Source organism: Neofelis nebulosa, chromosome 8 (genome assembly GCF_028018385.1).
Source record: "Neofelis nebulosa isolate mNeoNeb1 chromosome 8, mNeoNeb1.pri, whole genome shotgun sequence".
In the NCBI taxonomy this organism is placed as follows: Eukaryota; Metazoa; Chordata; class Mammalia; order Carnivora; family Felidae; genus Neofelis; species Neofelis nebulosa.
In genome coordinates, this window is record NC_080789.1 from 30,727,379 (window position 1) to 30,747,937 (window position 20,559).

Below are 20,559 nucleotides of genomic sequence, written 5' to 3' on the forward strand. Positions count from 1 at the left end.
GAAAAAAATGGACAGGAAAATCATACTCTGTGTACAATATGATTAGAATGGTGTTAAAATAGTGCATTGAGAGAAGACTTCGGTTAGGGGCCTTAGGGAATTTTTTTTTCTTCTATTTTCCAAACTTTCTTTAATAATTATATGCTAACTGTTGTAATAAAATAAAACTCTATTTTTAAACCTTCTGAGCACACTGAAGCAGACGCTTTGCCTGGTCATGACAATCCTACTTTCCTTTGCCAGAAACTCACTTCCTTCCTTCCCTTATAGCTCAGATTGGCCAAGTGCCTGTGCCCTGACCAATGAGATAGAAGGGGGCGTCTTCTGGTGGCTCAAGATTTGCAGGATTTTCAGTCTTAAACACAGTTATGTGCAAATGCCAAGCAAAATACCGGAGACAGGATTACAGATTCTAACCTTGAGTGGAAAACCAAACAGAAACAACAACAACAACAACAACAATCACCAGAGCCTGGACCCAGTTTTAGATACCCCAGTGAACAATGTCCTATGGTTTATGTAATTATGAGGTTTTCTATAGCTTGCAGCCAAAAAAGTGGATACACATAAGAACATTTACATTTTCTTTCAGATAATCGATTTAAACACATTATCTGGAGCTTAGATTTTTTTAACTTCTTTTCATCTCATCCAATGAAAAGGAGTAGTCAGGGGATGAATAGAAGCCTCCACACCATATTCCCTTTAAAAGCATGCAGATAATCATCCATTTTATTTTTTTAAAAATTTTTAAGTTTATTTATTTATGTTGAGAGAGAGAGTTGGAAGGGACAGAGAAAGGGAGAGAGGGAGGGAGAGAATCCCAAGCAGTCTCTGTGCTGTCAGTGCAGAGCTCAACATAACACGGGGCTCGATCTCATGAACCCTGACCTCATGACCTGAGCCAAAATCAAGAGTCAGTCGCTGAAACGATGGAGCCACCCAGGTGCCCCAATAATCATCCATTTTAATTCGTTTCACAGGTTTGATTTCAACAATCTTTGGGTTTCATGGGGCTGATCAAGTAAGGAAATCTTCCCGCTGTTCATTCCAGAAATGGAAAGAGATGCACACTTGATTTCATACACGTGTGCTTATGCTGGAGACACACAGGACATGCTTAGGATAGGCTGCCATTTGATCTGCTTAATTTGTGATGCTGGCTGTTGGAGGTGAGAAAGTGTGTGGGGGGGGGGGGGGGGGGAGGCGCTTAGAAATTCAGAGACCGGAGATGGGACAAAGAGAGGCAGAGAAGCTGAAGAGATTGGAAGCCATTTCATAGTGATCGTTCAAATGTGTGGCGATCTTTAGCCCGGAGAAGAGGCTTGGGAGATGTGAGAACTCTTAGTTAAATTCTGTAGGCTCAAGGATTAGAGACTCATTTGGTTCATTTCAGATAATGCAGAAAGTTTTAGAAGACTATGTGAAAATAAAGCAGGTGGGAATCTCAGATACAGTGCTGGGAATTATGGCAACCCAGGAAGAGCTCCCAGTCAAGTTTGTCGGAAAAAAGGAAATGTGGTCTAGCCGGGCCTAACTGAGCCTAGAACTTTGATCTAGCGCAGGATGTGAACTGTATTGATAGAGTACGTCATAATTACAGGTAACTAGTGTCAGGGAACAGGTAACCGACTCTTGGTGCTTCAGCACTAACATGACTTGGCTACTTTTGTTTTGTCTCTGCTTTGCTGATGTTACCATCTGACTGATGTCCCCCCACTTTTCCAGCCCAAATTCTTGAGAGAAACAATTTCATTGGTGAATTTAATCATCATCATCCCTAGTGAGACACTTGTGCTGGGCTTCCCATAGGCCATGGATCAGCCCATAGGTAGACCAGAACTGTGGAGGCACACAGAACATGGCCACTTAGGTACAAGGAAGTATGTTGCTCCCCGTGGCTGGGAATGGGGGAACACGGCAAGCCCACCTGCTCAACCATAGCTCTTCTGTAGGAGCTAGCAGGCTCTAGGTATTTGAAACTTATGTATTTGCTACATAGAACCTCTGGATATTTAAAAAATTATTTCAGGAAGTAGAAGGAGGTAGAAACTATAGAAAAGTAGACTTTAACCAGATCCAAGGAATACTTTCAAACAATCAGTACTATCTGAAAGCAAGATGGACTTCCTTTAGAAATGGAGAGTAGTTCCGGGGCACCTGGGTGGCTCAGTCAGTTGAGCATCCGACTTTGGCTCAGGTCATGATCTCAAGGTTCACGAGTTCGAGCCCCGCTTCAGGCTCTGGGCTGACAGCTCACAGCCTGGAGCCTGCTTCGGATTCTGCATCTCCCTCCCTCTCTCTCTCTGCCCCTTCCCCACTCACACACTGTCTCTCTCTGTCTCAAAAATAAATAAACATTAAAAACAATTAAGAAAAAAAGAAATAGAGAGTAGTTTCTTCTTGGAGATGTTTTAGAGAAGGCTAGATTACCACTTGGCAGGGAATGTGCAGCTTAGAATAGAGAACAGTGCATTGAAGATCATTTCCCACCCTGAGACTCTGTCAACCTGTGGTTTGTATCAGCTGAACTGGTAAATGCAGAAGGAATTCTGGGACCAGAGGAGTCTCCCATGTCTAACGTGGCCTTGAAGAATCTTGAGCCTCAAGAGACTTTCAGAACTGCAAGGCTCTGACTCTTCTCTGAGGCAGATATTTGACAAACTGTAGGCTTTACAGGATCACTTGTACCCCAAAGTGACCCTAAAAACTCTCAAACCGAATTCACCTTTTGGGTTGACTTAAGAGAGGAGCAAGCACTTGATGGTGAGGAGAAAGGCCGAGGTTCTCAGCTCTTGTCACTATTTTGAACTGAGCTGTCGAAGAGCTCACATTAAAAGTACGTGTGTATATAGTAATTTATCCGATGAATTAGGTAGTGACCTAATTATAAGACACTGATGATTGTAAGAAGGGTAACAGGAGAGCAGCTGTGGGAGTCACTTGCTATTAATTTTCGGTGATTGCTTGGATCTTTTCTTCTGGGGCATCGCTTTGGGTCAAGGAAGACAGAGGAGGAAGGAAGCGGAGAGAGAACACCTCACTGGGCATCTGTCGTGGGTCGGGCGCCGGGCGCCGTCCTACAGTGAGCAGGCCTGAGCCCTAGAAGTTGTCACGTCCTTTGAGTGATGGATGAGGGATGGCCCACCTTCAGAGCCAGCTAGAGTTACATGAAAGCACTGGACTTGTGACGGTAACGAGTTCACAAGAAAAGAAGGAAAACTCGACCTCTGTTAATTTTCTGTTCCTCGCTTGCATTAGCTCAGGCTAAAGCTCGGAGGTTTACCTCCCACTCGAGTCTCCTCCGCTGCAGCCTGGCTGACCCCTGCTAAGTCACTTACACACACTCGACTTCGCCAATGCTATTTGGAAACCACCGCTAGTGGAATAATGCCTCATTGTTTAGTTCTTAGCACTTGGTGAGGACCTGTCTCGAGAAGGATTTTACTTCAAAATTATGAGGCAAAAGGTCGAGATGAAGGCTTAAAGAAAATAACCTTTGGAATTCAATGGGGGGGGGGGGCTGTGGGACTGGCGAGCAATCTGTGCTCAGTGGTCTTTTCAGAAGTGTCCTGAATAGGTGTGCTCCTAGAGGCCAGGGCTGGAGGAAATCTGGGTGGCCCCAAGGAGAAAGACACACTCAATGGTGGGAAAGCACAGGAATAAAGAGAGGAAAAAACAATGGACAAGGCAACTCAATGCCATGCTTATCCTTTCGTCGGGGAGCAGCAGCTGGGGTGGCGGGTCTGCGGCCGCCCTCGAGCTCCAGCCTGGGGAGGAGGGGACCACAAACAGCGGCCCCTTCTTCCCACCCAGGGACAGGCTGACCTGAGGTATAGAGCCACCTGAGGAGCCGGTGAGCTTCTGGGAGGCTCCGTGTAAGGAGAGGTGTACCTGAGCCAGGCGCAATGCCCTCGGTTCTCTGCTGTGTGAAGTCCACTTTGCGGGGGCGCCCGGGGGGCTCCGTCAGCTCGGCGGCCGACTCTCGATTTCGGGTTCAGGTCATGATCTCATGGCTGGTGAGTTCAAGCCCTACATCAGGCTCTGCGCTGACAGCAGAGAACATTCTGGTACCCTCCACCAAACATCCATCCTATCCACCTATCCTTTGTGCAGCCACCAGATGTGAAAGGGACCCTCACAGCCACAGGGTGAGCCATGGATGGTTTCCCTAGATCTGGGGATGGATCGGGGCCAGTCTGAGCAGGACATGTACGATCTATTCTTTGCCTGACTCTGAAGGGAGGAGCGTCAGACCCAGGGGCCACTCACGGTACTTTGAAATTGCACAGTTCGCACAAGGGAAGTCACCCTGTGGATAAAAGGGACACATGCAAGAAGGCAGAGCTGTGAGAGCCACAGATGTCCTGTGCCGAGTCCTGCCTGAAGCCCGGCCACCTTTAGGCGGTTCTCATCAGCATCCTGAATGGTGTGCACACCCTTGGGAGTAAGGAAGCCAGGAGAGACACAAGTGTCACTGGATGTTATGTGATCACCGTTAAAAGGGAGGGAGAGCATTCCATGGCCAACGATGTTTGCAAAATATCCAATTACGCAGAAGGCAATCATTTGTAAAACATTTATAAATGAATCCGTATTATAAATGTCCAGAAAGTTTGTCAACTAAACTTCAAAAAAAAAAACCTATTTTTATTTTTTAATGTTTTGTTTATTTTTGAGAGAGAGAGAGACAGTACGAGTGGAAGAGGGGCAGAAAGAGAGAGAGAGAGAGAGAGAGAGAGAGAGAGAGAGAATCTGAAGCAGGCTCCAGGCTCTGAGCTGTCAGCACAGAGCCTGACGCGGGGCTTGAATTCATGACCTGCGAGATCATGACCTGAGACCAGATGGAGTTTCTGGTTTCATTTTCCTTTGTTTTCTGAGGACACATTAGTGTTTTGAGGAACACAGTTTGGGAAGCTCTCCTGAGCCATTCATCATCAGGCGCTTACACCTTAGGGAGTGAAATAGGACGCGAGAGAAGACAGGAAACAGAAGCTGACAAGACTTGCTTCAAGGGTGATGTGCCATGCTGGCTGTGAGCCATCGTCACCCTCGGAGCGCCCCCGTGTTCTGATTCAGCAGATCTGTAGAATCCCAGGCAAATTATACACATGTACATATACAAGATAGATAGAGATAGATGCTGTCCATCTGTATCTTCTATATAATAATATAGATGGAGATATATGCCATGTTTTATGGTGATAGTGAACATTCTTATTTTAAGAGTAATGATGCTGGGGCACCTGGCTGGCTCAGTTGGTTAAATGTCCAACTCCTGATTTTGGCTCAGGTCATGATCACATGGTTTTGTGAGTTTGAGCCCCGCATCGGGCTCTGCATACTGACTGCGTGGAACCTGCTTGGGATTCTCCTTCTCTCCCTCTCTCTCTCTTTCTCTGCTCCGCGCCACCCTCCCCACCCCCACCCCCCCCACACTCACATGCTCTCTGTCTCTCTCAAGATAAATAGATAAACTTCTAAAAAAGCTTAAAAAATTGGGGCACCTGGGTGGCTCAGTGAGTTGGGCGTCCGACTTCAGCTCAGGTCATGATCTCATGGTCTGCGAGTTCGAGCCCCGTGTCAGGCTCTGTGCTGACAGCTCAAAGCCTGGAGCCTGCTTCAGATTCTGTGTCTCTCTCTCTGCCCCTTCCCTGCTCATGCTCTGCCTCTCTCAATCTCAAAAATGAATACATGTTAACAAAAATTTTATTAAAAGCTTAAAAAATAATCAAAAGACTAATGGCAAATAACCTAATGGCTGTTGCCTTATAAAACTCTTTAATATTTCTTTTCTTTTTTACTTTTTGTTTTAAAATAATTTCAAAAGTTGAAAATAATATGAAGCCATATACTTTTTTAAAAAAGATTTTTATTTACCCTGAGATCAAGAGATCAAGAGTTGCATGGTCCACCAACTGAGCCAGCCAGGTGCCCTGATGCCATATTCCTTTTTTTTTTTTTTTTTTTTTTTTAGTTTTTTAAAAGTTTTTATTTATTTATTTTGAGAGACAGACAGAGAGGGAGAGAGAGAATCCCAAGCAGGTCCTGCACTGTCAGTGCAGAGCCCGATGTGCGGCTCAATCTCACGAACCGTAAGATCATGACTTGAGCCAAAATCAAGAGTCAGACGCTTAACTGACTGAGCCACCCAGGAACACCAAGCCATATACTTTTTTACCCCAGTTTCCCAATTGCTAATATCTTGCCACTTTTGCTTTATCAACATCTATATATCTATCATTCTTTATATATCTATTCATTCATATCTACCTATCAGCTATTTATCCATCCACCCATCCATTTTCTATCCATCTGTGTCATCTATCATCTCTCTCTCTCCCTTCCCCCATCTATTTCTTTTCCTGAAATAATTAAAAGTTGCAGACACGAAATGTCACACTAGAAACTTCCCATTAGAAATGTCAATGTGTATTTACTAGGAGACAAGGACATTTTCCTACATAATCATAGTTCAGCCATCAAAAGAAGGAAGTTGACATTTATACAGTATCACCATGCAATCCACCCACCCCATTCAAATTTCACCTGTTGTTCTGTTATGTACAGAAAAAAAAAAAATTGTTCTCTTTCTAGACCCAATCCAGGATAATGTGTCACATTTACTTTTGATGTCTCTTTGGTATTCTTCAGTCTTTCCTTATCTTTTATGACCTCAATATTCTTGCAGACCTCGCACTGGTTGTTTTGTAGAATTTCCCTCAGGATGGGTTTGTATGATGTTTCTTTCTGATAGTATATGCATTTTGCCAGGAATATCATGGAAGCGGTGCTGTGTTCCTCTCTGTGTGTCATACTAAAGGAACATAATGTCAGCCTGTCCCATTATTGGCAATGCTCATTTGGATTTCTGGTCAGAATCAGGCAGGTATATTTCAAATAACAAATGAGGTTAAATGCTACCATTCCAAGTATGAGAGTTGTCTTTGCTCCAGTCTTGCACAAGGAGATGATTTTTTAAAAGACAGGATGAAAAGAAAAGCATAAGAAAGTATATTACTGAGGACAACCAGATTTTCTCATTTAACAATTTCCTTGAGTGTGATTGAGAAGAAAAATATGGTTTTCCTTTTTCTCCCTGTTAACAAAAAAGGGTGCGTGATGGTTGACACATTCAGGAAGTACCAAGTTTGCTGTTAAACAGATTATAAAACATGTTTTTGCCATATCAACCATGAGATTATTCCAGGTCATGTTTTTATTGCTTATTCAGTCATCCATTTGCATGAATCAATTTTAACCTCCAAATTTATCTAGTATAATCCAAACATTAATAGTGCAGAAGTAGCAAATGGATCAGAGAAATGACAACTTGGGGCTGGAAATTTGAATTCTGGAGCAGCTGTTTCAAAGGTAAGTGGCACATTGTGGAAACAAGGCAGATGGCCCTCTAAAGAGTACTCAGAATCCCCTGTGGGGGTGGGGGAAGTGCCAGAATCCCTATAGAGCAGGAGTCTGGGACAGCAATCTGGTTAAAAGAGGGATGACTGAGGGTTGTCTTAAAGCTATGTCATAGGCAGCACACTTTTAAAACTTAAATTATGCGGGGGGCCTGGGTGGCTCAGGCGTCCAACTTCAGCTCAGGTCATGATCTCATGGTTCATGGGTTCGAGCCCCGTGTTGGGCTCTGTGCTGACGGCTCAGGGCCTGAAGCCTGCTTCAGGTTCTGTGTCTCCCTCTTTCTCTGCTCCTCCCCCCACTCTCACTCTGTCTATCTCTCAAAAATAAATCAACATTAAAAAATTGTTTTAAACTTAAATTGCATACATCAAGTCAAAAAAAGTAGTAAAATTCTCGAAATATGCGTATACATCCACCTTATATATTACTGAGAAAATGTCCATTATATGTATTAAATGATATGATTATTTCTATTTGTAACAAATGGCCTAAATCAATCTGGTCAGCGGAGATTATGAGGTGCTTCCTGGTTAGGGCGCCTGGGTGGCTCAGTCAGTTAAACGTCCGACTTCAGCTCAGGTCATGATCTCACGGTTTGTGAGTTCGAGCACTGCATCAGGCTCTGTGCTGACAGCTCAGAGCTTGGAGCCTGCTTCTAATTCTGTGTCTCCCTCTCCTTGCCCCTCCCCCTTTCACACTCTGTCTCTCAAAAATAAATAAAGACTAAAAAAAGAAGAGGAAAACACTATGAGGTACTTCCTGGTAAACTGCAGTTTCTTCTAACAAGCCAGTGGGCATTATTTGACCCAAACTAGTTGGTATGTCATGATCCAAGCAAGTCGCAGAGCAAATAGGTCAGACATATGCACACAGGGGCACCCGGCTGGCTTAGTAGGGAGAGCGTGCGACTCCTGATCTTGGTAGTCATGAGTTCAAGTCCCACACTGGGAGTAGAGTTTACTTCAAACAAGCAAACATATGCACACATTTTAGCTGGCAAGCAGGCAGGCATGAACACTCATGGCTTTGGACAGCTCCCTCTCTGCTACTAGGCACGTCAACCAGCATCTTACCAGAAAACCATCTTACTTGATGCAGACCTGCTGACATACTCATAGGATTGTATAGGTGACATTTGAGTTAGATGAGGCAAGAGCGTCCTCCATCGAGTGGAGGGACCCAGGGCTGAAAGACCCAGAGCTGAGTGGGTGTGGCCATGAGCACATGGCCCGTGCAAGGTCAATGGGTCCTGTTTCATCACTGCTAACTCACAATTTCACCATAAACAGTGTTTCTAACATCTTATGTCAATTAACTACCCATAGGTATTGATTCATGTAAGTATACTCTCTGTGCTAGAACCAAGCATATGGTGTTGATTTTGATCCAGACTCTCCACATGCTAATTAGTCACCCCTTGCATTGTTGATTAGAGTTAATGCCCCCACACAAAGGACCTATACTAAAGTATTTTATTTTGTTTTATTTTGTTTTGTTTATTTTCTATTTTTTTAATTTTTTAAATGTTCTTTATTTATTTTTGAGAGGAGGGGAGAGCACACCAGCAGGGGAAGGTCAGAGAGAGACGGAGACAGAGAATCCAAAACAGTCTCCAGGCTCTGAGCTGTCAGCAGCACAGAGCCCGATGCGGGGCTTGAACTCACAAACAGTGAGATCATGACCTGAGCTGAAGTCAGATGCTTAACCAACTGAGCCACCCAGGCTGCCCTGTACTAAAGTATTTTAAAGGAAATTATCATATAGATAAAAATATCCCATTAATTTTAGTTGCGGTGCTTTTAGTGGGAATAGTGTGGCTGACCAGGGAGTGTAGGTAAGAATGTAGCCACCTGTGACTTTACCAGCGTTCGCTTTACATGTAAGGAAGCTCAGAGGGGCTGACGCTGCAGGACATCTTGAGAATCACAAAAAAACTAAAGTTGCCACAGAAACATTGAGCATATTCTTGTGTTGTTTTCTCGTTGCAAATTTCTCATTGTGCTCATCAGAGAAAAATCACAAAACATAGTCAACAAAAAGAATTGGTAATCAAGAATCCAATGTGGTGAGAATTATCTATTTTAAACATGTAGATACATATAGATAGGTATATACAAATAAATTTTTTTTACAAACATGGAAACTTTCCTTTTCTTTTAAATATATGGTCAAGGGGCGCCTGGGTGGCGCAGTCGGTTAAGCGTCCGACTTCAGCCAGGTCACGATCTCGCGGTCCGTGAGTTCGAGCCCCGCGTCAGGCTCTGGGCTGATGGCTCGGAGCCTGGAGCCTGTTTCCGATTCTGTGTCTCCCTCTCTCTCTGCCCCTCCCCCGTTCATGCTCTGTCTCTCTCTGTCCCAAAAATAAAAATAAAAAAAAAAAAATATATGGTCAATAGCTTTTGATATCAATGTATACCTTGGAAAGGCTGCATTAATTAATTGTTAAATATAACCAATCTGCTACTGTGAGTCTCCTAGATTGTTATTTCTTACTCTTATAAACAGCCCTGGCAAAATTTCTTGGTCATTTTTCTTCTTTTTTCTCCTTTAATTTTATTTATTTATTTTGAGAGATAGAGAGTGGGGGAAGAACAGAGAGAGAGAGGGAGGGAGAGAATCCAAAGCAGGCTCCACACTGTCAGCCTGGGGCTCGAACTCATGAACTGTGAGATCATGACCTGAGCTGAAATCAAGAGTTTAACGCCCAACCAACTAAGCCACCCAGGTGCCCCCTTGATCATTTTCTTTTTCTTTTCTCTTTCTTTCTTTCCTTCTTTCTTTCTTTCCCTCTTTTCTTTCTTTCTTTCTTTCTTTCTTTCTTTCTTTCTTTCTTTCTTTCTTTCTTTCTTTCTTTCTTTCTTTCTTTCTTTCTTGTAAATAAACTCTACCCCCAACATGGGGCTTAAATCCATGACCCCAAGATCAAGAGTCTCATGCTCTACAGACTGAGCCAAACAGGAAACCCCCCTCCCTGCCCAACCCCCAATCATTTTCTTAACAAAAATTCCTGGAAGTGATGTTGCCAAGTGAAAGTTAATGCATATCTAAGCTTTCTTTCTTTTTTTGTCCTTAACTAATACCTATTTATCTTCTTCTTTTTTTTTAAATTTATTTTTGAGAGAGAGACAGAGCACCAACAGGGGAGGGACAGAGAGAAGGAGACACAGAATGTGAAGCAGGCTCCAGGCTCTGAGCTGTCAGCAAAGACAGAGCCCGACACAGGGCTCGAACTCAGGAACCGTGAGATCATGACCTGATCTGAAGTCAAACGGTCAACTGTCTGAGCCACCCAGGGGCACCCTCCCTGTTTATCTTCTCAATACTTGCTTCTTATTTCAGTAAGAAATAGATGTAACCAGACCATTTCTACTATCCCCACTACTATATCCATCCACCTTCCAATATGGCCACAAGCCCTGCCCTCCCTTCTCTTGCATAGGAATTGGCCTCCCAGGAGGCAGGGTTTGGATATCGCTTCACTGTTTAAACCCAGTCTCCAGTGTCGTGGCCTTAACATCATAGACATGCTGACAAACACAAATGTAACTCCAGGCCTAGGCTCCTTCTCTTGCTTTCCCCCCAGACTCCAAATCCCACCACCCCTTGACATTGCAAATATAACATGTTCACAACTGACATGTGCACAACTTCGTCCCAATCTGCTCCTCTTACAGATGTCCTTACCTCAGTCAATGGCAACTCCCACTAGGCCAGAAACCTTGGAACCTTCCTTGATCTCTCTTTGTCTCTCAAACTTGCAAATCCTGTTGGCCACACTGTCAGCATATATCCAGTCCTGTACCGCAGTCACCATCACTCTAGTCTGAGCCACCAGAACATCTTGCCTGGATTATTGAAATATCTTCACGACTGGTCTTGTTTCTACCCTTGATCCACTACACCACCAGAGTGATACCATTGAAGAATGTGCCAGATACTGTAAGTCTTCTGCTCAAAATCAGACAGTAGCTTTCCATCTCTGAGTAAAAGCAAACTTCTTGTAAAGATCTTTGAATCTCACATAATCGGTCCCCTTGCCTTTCTAACCTCAGGTCCTGTTGCTTCCCCTGCTTTATTTACTCTCCTCCCACTCGGGGCCTTTGCAATGTCATTTCTTCTGCATGGAACGCATTCTCCACGGACACCAAAAGGCTGACTCTGTCTCTTCCTTTCAGCCTTTGCTTAAATATCACCTTTATATCACCTTTCTCTGAGGCCTTTCTTGACACTTATTTGTAAGCCAGCCCCTCCCCAGTACTCCTGATGTGCTTCTCTACTTTATTTTCTCCATGTAACTACACATTTTATGTGTTTCCTTTGTTGCCTAGACACCCCCCCCCCCCCCCCCCCCAGTTAGAATCTAAATGCCATGATTTTGGCCACTGTATCTCCTCTACCTGGAACAGCCCCTTGCAAGTGACAGGTGCTGAATAAATGTTGAGTGAACACATTTTTAGAAAATAGAAAAGTAAAATAAGAGAATTGGGGTGTGAGACACACCCATAAATAAAAAATGGCCTATTATTCAGCCATTAAGAAGAAGGAAATCCTGCCATCTTTGACAATAGGGATAGATCTTGAAGGCATATGCTAAGTGATGTAAGTCCGATAGAGAAAGACAGATACCAGATGATATCACTTATAAGTGAAATCTAAAAATGCTGATCGAAGAAGGAGTAGAGGGTAGTTACTAGGGGCTAGTGTGTGGGGAAAATGGGGAAATGTCTGTCAAAGGATATAAGCTTCCAGTTACAAGTTCTGGGTATCAGATGTGTAGCATGGTGATTATAGCTAATAATACTGTATTTGTATCCTTGAAAGTTGCTAATAGATCTTGAATGTTCTCACCACCCCCTCCCCCAAAGAAATGGTAATTATGTAACACGGTGGTTGTTAGTTCAAGTTCTGGTGGTAATTATTTTGCAATATATTAGTGTATCAAATCCACACATTGTACACCTTATATTTATACGATATTTTAGGTCAATTGTACCTCAGTAAAGCTGGGGGAAAAATCACCCATCACCACACTACCCAGAGAACCATCTTAAAAAAAAAGTTTATTTATTTGAGAGAGAGCAAGAGAGTGCATATATGTGCACAAGTGGGAGAGGGGCAGAGAGAGAGGGAGAGAGAATCCTAGGCATAGAGCCTGGCTCAGGTCATGGTCTCACGGTTCCTGAGACCAAGCGCTGAGTCAAAATCAAGAGTGGGATGCTTAATTGACTGAGCCACCCACATGCCCCTGGAGAACCATCATTTAAATGCATATAAACACATTCTTTTCCTGTATTCATATGTACTTTTGGTGGGGTCACTGTAGATGTAGTTTTAGAACCTGCTTTAAAATCATTGGTACGCATATAATTTAAATTTTAAACACATAGCCCCACATAGCCTTTGAGAAATACCAATCTTGCTGGGAGTTTATGAGAGTCCGTTTTTACATCTTCTCCCCCGAAACTTGATCTTATCAAATTTGTTGTGTTTAAAACCCAAGCAGTATAAGAAGTTTGACTCTGACCTTGAAATCTTTCTTAGCTGACTACTTTTAGTGACTTCCTGGATTTCCAAGTCACTTTGATTGCTTGTCGCTATGCATATGTACTTCCTTCTTCCCTAATGATTCCAGGGATCCAAGAGTGAAAATCGAACAGTCTTGCTCAAGAATTTTTTCAGAATTTGAGACTCTAGCTTACTAAAACCGAAAGAACCAAATGGTTTGAATTAGGATGCACGAATTAGCCAAATGTGGACACATTATCTCCTAGGGGATATCTAGGCAGCCGTCATAAATGAGAGCGGCCCTGTATCGTCAACTGTGGATAGCATGACTCCAGGGGGAGCCATTCACACAGACTCCACTGAGAAGTCACCCCCCCCCCCCGGAGTTGTGGAATGTGGTGCCCCCCCCCCCCAAATCTGGCTGGATTATACCTGATTTAGTTTTAGGAATCGTTTCTAAGGGCTCTGTCGTTCCCCCTCGTGATCCAGTCAGCATTTGTCTAAGGATTGCAGACTTTCTGTTGTGATAGCCAATTTTTTTTTGAATTATCTTTTTAGAGCCTCTCTTTGGTGGACAAATAAGGGGATGCAAACCATTTGGTCCAGTAAAATGACCAGACGTGTCTGTCGAGCGAGTCTGCTAACAGGCGCTATAGAAGGAGCCTGGGAGGAGTGCCACAGCTGACCTCTGCCACCCAGGGTGACTCTGGTGAGTCAGTCAGCATCCCATGTGCTCTGCACACTCTGTCTCTCCTCCGGGCTGATGCTTGCCTGATCCATGTGTCTACTCTGTCTTTCAGCCCCTCGCTTGGGCCCTGTGTCACATGTGATAGGCCTTATGTATTTGAATCGAATATTTTCTCGCTGCTGTAAGAGCTTTTCAGCTTTTATTTTCCTTTTATTTGTTTGAATGTTTATTTATTTTTGAGGGAGAGAGACAGACAGAGAGCAAATGGGGAGGGGCAGAGAGAGATGGAGACAAAGAATCCGAAGCAGGCTCCGGGCTCTGAGCTGTCAGCGGGGATCAACAAGATCAGGGACTGCAAGATAATGACCTGAGCTGAAGTGGGACGCTTAACCTACTGAGCCACCCAGGGGCCCCTGAACTTTTCAGCTTTTAGACCTAAGAATCCCTTTCTATCAAATTAGGAATTTGACCAGCCCTTACACAAAATGTTAGCAAACAGAACAGGTCCAAACTGAGCTGCTCTGGCCGAAAACGTCCTACCTCTCCCCTGATGGGGCTGTCTTTGAACATGTAGTTCTCAAGGAAGCAGAATCTGGAAACCTCATACCTCTGCTGGAACTCCCCTAAAGGACCCTTCTTTTCCTCCCTTCCCCGCTCAGCCTCCGTTAGACTCCCCTGGAAACTAGAATGAGGCTCTTGTCTAAAGGTGCAGAATTCCAGAGGGGGGAACCAGAAAAACTCAGTCATCAAAATAAAGAATATCTGAACGTAATATTTTAAACAACCGTCACTGATGCCAAAAATCCACAATGAGCAAAATATTAACATGGTAAACAGAGGAGCAGCAATGGTGTTTGTTGTTCCACATTGGAGTCAGAAGCAAATTTTAGCATGATAAGAGTCTTTATCTTGGTTACTGAGGCTTTGGGGTCCCTTGAATTTTGAGCCCCAGCCGAGTGCCTCACTCTTCTCACCTGGCCCTCCTAGGACCCCTTACATCCATGACTCCATTGTTGTATAATTGGCTGTTTCTCTTGTCTCTTACCCCTCTTAGACTATATGACCCCTGAGTACAAGGATCGTGTCATGCATGTCTCTTTCTTCAACATATTAAGCACATTGTAGACATTTAATCAACATTTATTGAACCAATCAGTTGGGCCAGAAACCCCTGGCCATGGTTTTTGTTTTTGTTTTTGTTTTTGTGTTTTTTATCTGGCTCAACCTCCAACTAGCCTGTGATCTTGGGCAAAACATAACTTCTCTGGCTTCCGCTTACTCATCTGTGAAATGAAAGATGTGGCAATCTCGAATGTCCTTCTGTATGTCTAGAGGGGTCATCTATCTGTAGAAGTCCAAGTGTCCTCAGACATTCCTTGCCTGGGGGTTGACTGGTGTCAATAAGGCAGCTGCAAGGGTACTGGTATTTTGCAAAAGATTAGAGAGCAAAGCTGGGGAGTTATCTGTAACATGCCCTTTTGGCCAGATAATTGCTTTGAACTTACATTTTGCTGGGACTGAATGTAAAAGGCCATTTAGAGGGTAATTTTTCTGGTAATGCTATCCTGGTCGGGAGATAAAGGCGTTACCCTCTAAATAAATCAGCACATGTTAAGAAATGCTTTTCTCCTTCTAGTTACGTTCCTGTTGCCCTGCTGTCTTTAAATGTGGGGAAAGGTGGTGGGAGTATTGGAAATCAAGTGATGCGGGGTTGTGGAGCACAACAGTCAAGAAAGAATTCTTGAGACATTTTAGGGTGCAGAAAGGTGCTTTTATTACAGCACAGGGGCAGAGCCCGTGGGCAGAAAGAGCTGCACTGGGACTGTGGGCTGCGACTGCTTATATATTTTTAAGCGTGGAGGTGGGGGGAGGGTGGGTAGAGATAATGGAAGTCTCTAAAGGGATTTCCATATGTTAAAGAAGACTTCCAGGATCCTGGAGGTCTGGCTACTGTCAGGCTAAGGTTGCTTTGGGTCTCTAGCGAACCATTAACATGAGGGCAGCTTGAGTCCCTTGAGGAATATCACCCTGCACGTCTCAGGTATTCATCAGTGGGCTGCAAGGTGTAAGGAAATTTAACTTCATCTACATTCCTCTTGCCTTTATTCTCCTCATCTTCGCCAACCTTTGCATGTTATTGAAAAGTCACACAAGAGGGAAGAGATTTGTTGTGGGTATAGAAGCGTATCTGCCCCGCACCTACGGTCTCTCTACTTGGTGCTGTCCTCGGTGGGAAGTACATCTGACGTGGTTCCTGTCCCCAGTGAGTTCTGAGAACCTTCTGGGTGAGAAAAGATGAACAAAGTGCCCTGAGGTTGTTATACAATCAGCTGCCAAGAGGGTTAGAGCAGTAAGAGTCAGAATAGTAGGAGAAAAGGTAGAAGCAAATCACCCTTAGGTGCCTACGGAGGGGAGGGCTTGAAAATCTTATCTTGTGCAGTCTCCTAACTGTGTTATTGAGTTAGGTGTTAACGTCTCTGATATACTAATAAGGACACTGAGGCTTGGAGCAAAAGCCAATCAGGAAGCATTATTTGCTTTGCCAGAGGGTTCACATACAGGTTCTTTTTTTTTTTTTTTTTTTTTAAGTTTTATTTATTTTGAGAGAGAGAGCAGGGGAGGGGCAGAGAGAGGGAGAGAAAGAATCCCAAACAGGCTCCATGCTGACAGCTCAGAGCTCGATGTGAGGGTCTCAGTCTCACGCACATGAGATTGTGACCCGAGCCAAAATCAAGAGTCGGATGCTTAACCAATGGAGCCACCCAGGCGCCCCTCACAAACACGTTCTAATGTGCTTGAAATGGATGACTTTCCCTGGGCACGTGCAGTTTAACTGGGTAAGGAAATACTATGTGCCTTTCTCCCGCTCATCGATGCAGGCCTTGGTTGGCACGTGGCTTTATTTAACCGCCTCCTGAGTGAAGTGTCTGCTTGTTAGAAGATCACCCGGGTTTGGAAAGGCTGGCTGGGGAATTTTAAACCGGCCATTCGTTTAATTTTCACACTATATGACTTGGGCCTTGCTAGTGGGCCATGAGAAACAAAGGTTTCCAAGCAGCATTCGGTCATCCCAGAAACTCTGGTGTCAGTGGCCAAAATTCCCCACCTGCCTCCAAGTTCCAGGATTTTTCTTTTTTGTCTCCAGAGGCAAACTAGATCCTGGCTGTTTGCATCCAGGAGTGCTGGGATGGAAAGCTGCCGCCTCTGTCATTCCAAAGCCATGACCTTGAAATGACAGTGTTGGAGCAGCAAAGCCTGTAAAACTTGTTTTGTGCTTTCTCTCTCCATTTTTTTTTTTCCTACCGAGTTTGCCCTGTTGTTGTTGTTGTTCTGCCTCTGTCTCTCCTCCACCCCTGACCCCAGGCAGTGGGAAAAGGGGTTAGGATTTAACCATCCACAACAGAGGCAATTTTGCCATCTTGGAATGTGGCGGTCTTTTTACCGAGAGGCCAAACACGCAGCCAGAGCAATGCACACAGCCCACGCCCCCTTGTCAGTCTCAGGCATCCAGTCTGCCTGCTGTGAAGCAGAGGGACTCCATAAAGCTCTCAAAGGTTTGTAAAACACCGGCCTGTGTGCCCCCTATTTCTAGCTTTAGATAAAATCAAGTGGATCAAGAGACAACAGCGACCACCCAACACTTGCAATTCTTGAGGTAGCCAGCAATCCTATCAATAAAAGGGGGCTTTTAAGATCCCACTTTTAAACAATGATCGCTTGGCTTCTGCAGGATGATTCAAACTTCTTTTCCATACTTGCTCAATACATGTTTTTAATTGCCCAATGAACTTATAATAGAATTATTGGGGCAGAGGTTTTGAATATAGAATGTAAATTATCACAAAGGCTAAGAATATGAAAGAGCGAAAAGATGTAGGCATCTAATGAGGGCTGCGGAATTTCAGGCTAAGTGGTTTGGATGGTCCCTCCATGTAAGCAGCACATACTTGCTTTGAGTCACAGATGTGCATGTCTTCCTGGGTCTTAGGTTGCAGCTGAGAGCCTGACGCATCTTTCCACGGCCACACGGTCTTGCCGGCGCTGGGGGACAGAATGCGCAGGAGGTGACCAGCGAGTGGGCAGTATTGCCCAGGATAGTGGAGCACACTCTTTAGTGTTTTAGAAAATAGTAGGGCCAAGAGCAGACCTGTGGGGAAGAAGGCAAACTAAGTAGGAACTATGGTCCCCAGAAGAGCTTATAATTCAATTGTACGCAAAGAACCCAAATTCAGAGGATGTCTCATCAGCAAGGAGATGACTAATATACCCACGCGCGACGCGGCACACAGGGCCTGCCCTGCCTGTCTCTGGCCTGCCTTCCTCTTGCTTCTCCCCACCTTCCTTTACCTGCGCAACTTCTACCTATCCTGGGAGACCCAACTCTAACATCAGCTTTTTCAGGAAACCTTCTGACACCCCAGAGAATGAATGTCTTTGCGTTTCCGTGTGCCTGTCTCAACCATTGCCCTTATCACATTTTATTAGGCTATTTTTGTGTGTGTGGACTGTGACCTCCGTGAGGGCAGTGACTGGGGCCTTACTCATCATGTGGCCGCAGGACTGAGCCTAATGCTGAGCATATTAAATGCCCAGCCATGATTAGGGAGCAAATCAACGGACAGACAACTTGAGGCTTGGCAGTGACAAGGAAGAACGACAAGGTAATCAGGGAATGCTTCTCAGCAGAGTTGAGTGTTGAGTAAAAGTTTAAGGGTGTGGAACTGATTGGGTCTGTAGGAAGAAGACTGAGCACATCATTTATGGGAAATGTCAGCAGCTGCCCTGTGCTGCTCTCATGGAACATCGCAGAGGGCATTAGCGAGAATAGGATCAATAAACGAAAGAGGAGGTAGTTGGAGGACTCAAAAGCACTTTGTTTTCTGGATTTGATGGGCAGGCCGTGTAATTCTTTTTGCTACTGTAGATGAGAGGGTGAGCCAATGCCAGCAGTGCCCTGATCAAATTCTCACCAGACAGTCTATATTTGGCTTATTTAAATCCCACTGTGCTTTCGGTTTAATGCAGCATTTCCTCCATTTCCTGCCGGGAATCCTGCTGCATATTTCAGTGGTGGCTGTGGACAATTTCCATGTACTACAGTAAACCTATCCCCGTAGAGGTCCAAACCCATTCAAGTGTTTCCTTAAGGCTATACATTATCTTCAGGCAACGTTAATCTCCCACTTGCTGTGAGTTGAGCATCATTTCTCATGTATTCGCATGTAATGAAAGCCTTACTTGAGTCCTGCAATCACAACAGCACCATCAGGAAGAGGAAATGAGCAGGGCTGTGAACCAGAACATGCTGTACCTTTTTAAACATTAACCATTGTTCAGGTCAGCAGACCTGGCTGCTAAAGGCAATGATGGGAATCCGGAATTAAATGCAGAAAAAAAAATCCCATCCATGGAAAATTTTAGAGTTCTCATATCTGCCTTGATTTGCCAAAGTTTGATTTTTTAAATATATTATATGTAATATATATCTAACATATATATTATATATATTTTAAAGAAACCAAAAGAAATAAAAGACCTCTTCTCTGAAAATAGCTCTGTCTGACCCATGTCATATTCAGAAGAGCAAAGCCATTCCGTGTGACAGCATTCAAGCTAGGATGACATCACGGCACTAGAACATTTCTATGGAAGGAGCTTCTGCTCCACGGGGAATTATGTTTTAGCAATTAGAAGGAATGTGATAATCTCTGCTGTTTGCCGGCATAGGCTGGACATATATGGGTTATCATTAAGTTTTATAATTCAAGGAGCACTTTCTGTTACTGTCTTGCTTTCATTTATTTTTCTATAAATACGAATCATGGAGACCAGCATGTAAATGATCCTGTCAGAAATTCGATGGCCACAATCATCGTCATTGTTGTCACTTTGTTATTGAGCATTTACTGTGAGCTGGGGATCGTGCAAATGATTTTTTAGGCATTAGCTCATAGAACTTGGCACTAACTTCTGTTATTGTACTTCTCAAGGTGAACTACAATATGTCGTATAAGCATCTGTCTCCACTATATCCTGTCTCCACTACGGTCTCCTGAGTACAGGGCCTATAGCTCATTCATTCTGGTATCCCAGCACCCTGCCCTCAATACATGTCTGTTATGTAAATAGAAACAACTGAGGTGGGGCGCCTGGATGGCTCAGTGGGTTGAGCATCTGACTCTTGGTTTCCGCTCAGGTCATGATCTCACAGTTTCTTGAGTTCAAGCCCAAGCTTGAGATTTTCCCTCTCCCTCTGCTTCTCTCCCACTCACACTCTGTCTCTCCCAAAATAAACTTAAAAAAATTGTTTTTAATTAAAAAAGAAAAAGAAACAACTGAGGTAACAAAATCATACCGTTTCCAGGATCTTAAAAAAATTCTTTTTATTATATTGTTACTGGGGCACCTGGGTGGCTCAATTGGTTAAGCGTCTGACTTCTTGATTTCGGCTCAGGTCATGATCTCATGGTTTGTGGGACTGAGCCCTGTGTCAGGCTCTGTGTTTACAGTGAGGAACCTGTTTGGGATTCTCTCTCTCCCCCTCTCTCTGCCCCTCTGCTGCTCATGCACTCTCTCTCTCTCAAAATAAAATAAACTTAAAAAAAAGAGAGAGGGGCGCCTGGGTGGCGCAGTCGGTTAAGCGTCCGACTTCAGCCAGGTCACGATCTCGCGGTCCGTGAGTTCGAGCCCCGCGTCGGGCTCTGGGCTGGTGGCTCAGAGCCTGGAGCCTGTTTCCGACTCTGTGTCTCCCTCTCTCTCTGCCCCTCCCCGTTCATGCTCTGTCTCTCTCTGTCCCAAAAATAAAAATTAAAAAAAAATTAAAAAAAAAAACGTTGAAAAAAAAAAAAAAGAGAGAAAAAATATAATATGGTTGTACTAGTTTGACAGAGTGGTGTTTTTAACAACAGAATCTAGAACAATTTTATACATACATATATATATAT

At 44.1% G+C, this 20,559-nt stretch overlaps 1 long non-coding RNA gene across 3 annotated transcripts in view; it reads right to left on the bottom strand.

Moving 5' to 3' along the window:
- Positions 1-20,559, bottom strand: part of LOC131519130 (uncharacterized) — a 48,984-nt gene that overhangs the window by 3,099 nt on the left and 25,326 nt on the right. The window contains exons 3-4 of one of the 3 annotated variants that reach the window (XR_009265483.1): positions 17,563-17,656; positions 15,391-15,896 (exon numbers count right to left, since the gene is read on the bottom strand). This is a non-coding gene — a long non-coding RNA (uncharacterized LOC131519130). Of the gene's footprint in view, positions 1-15,390; positions 15,897-17,471; positions 17,657-20,559 lie in introns of those variants that run through there. The other 2 variants (XR_009265484.1, XR_009265482.1) reach the window with 2 other exon arrangements.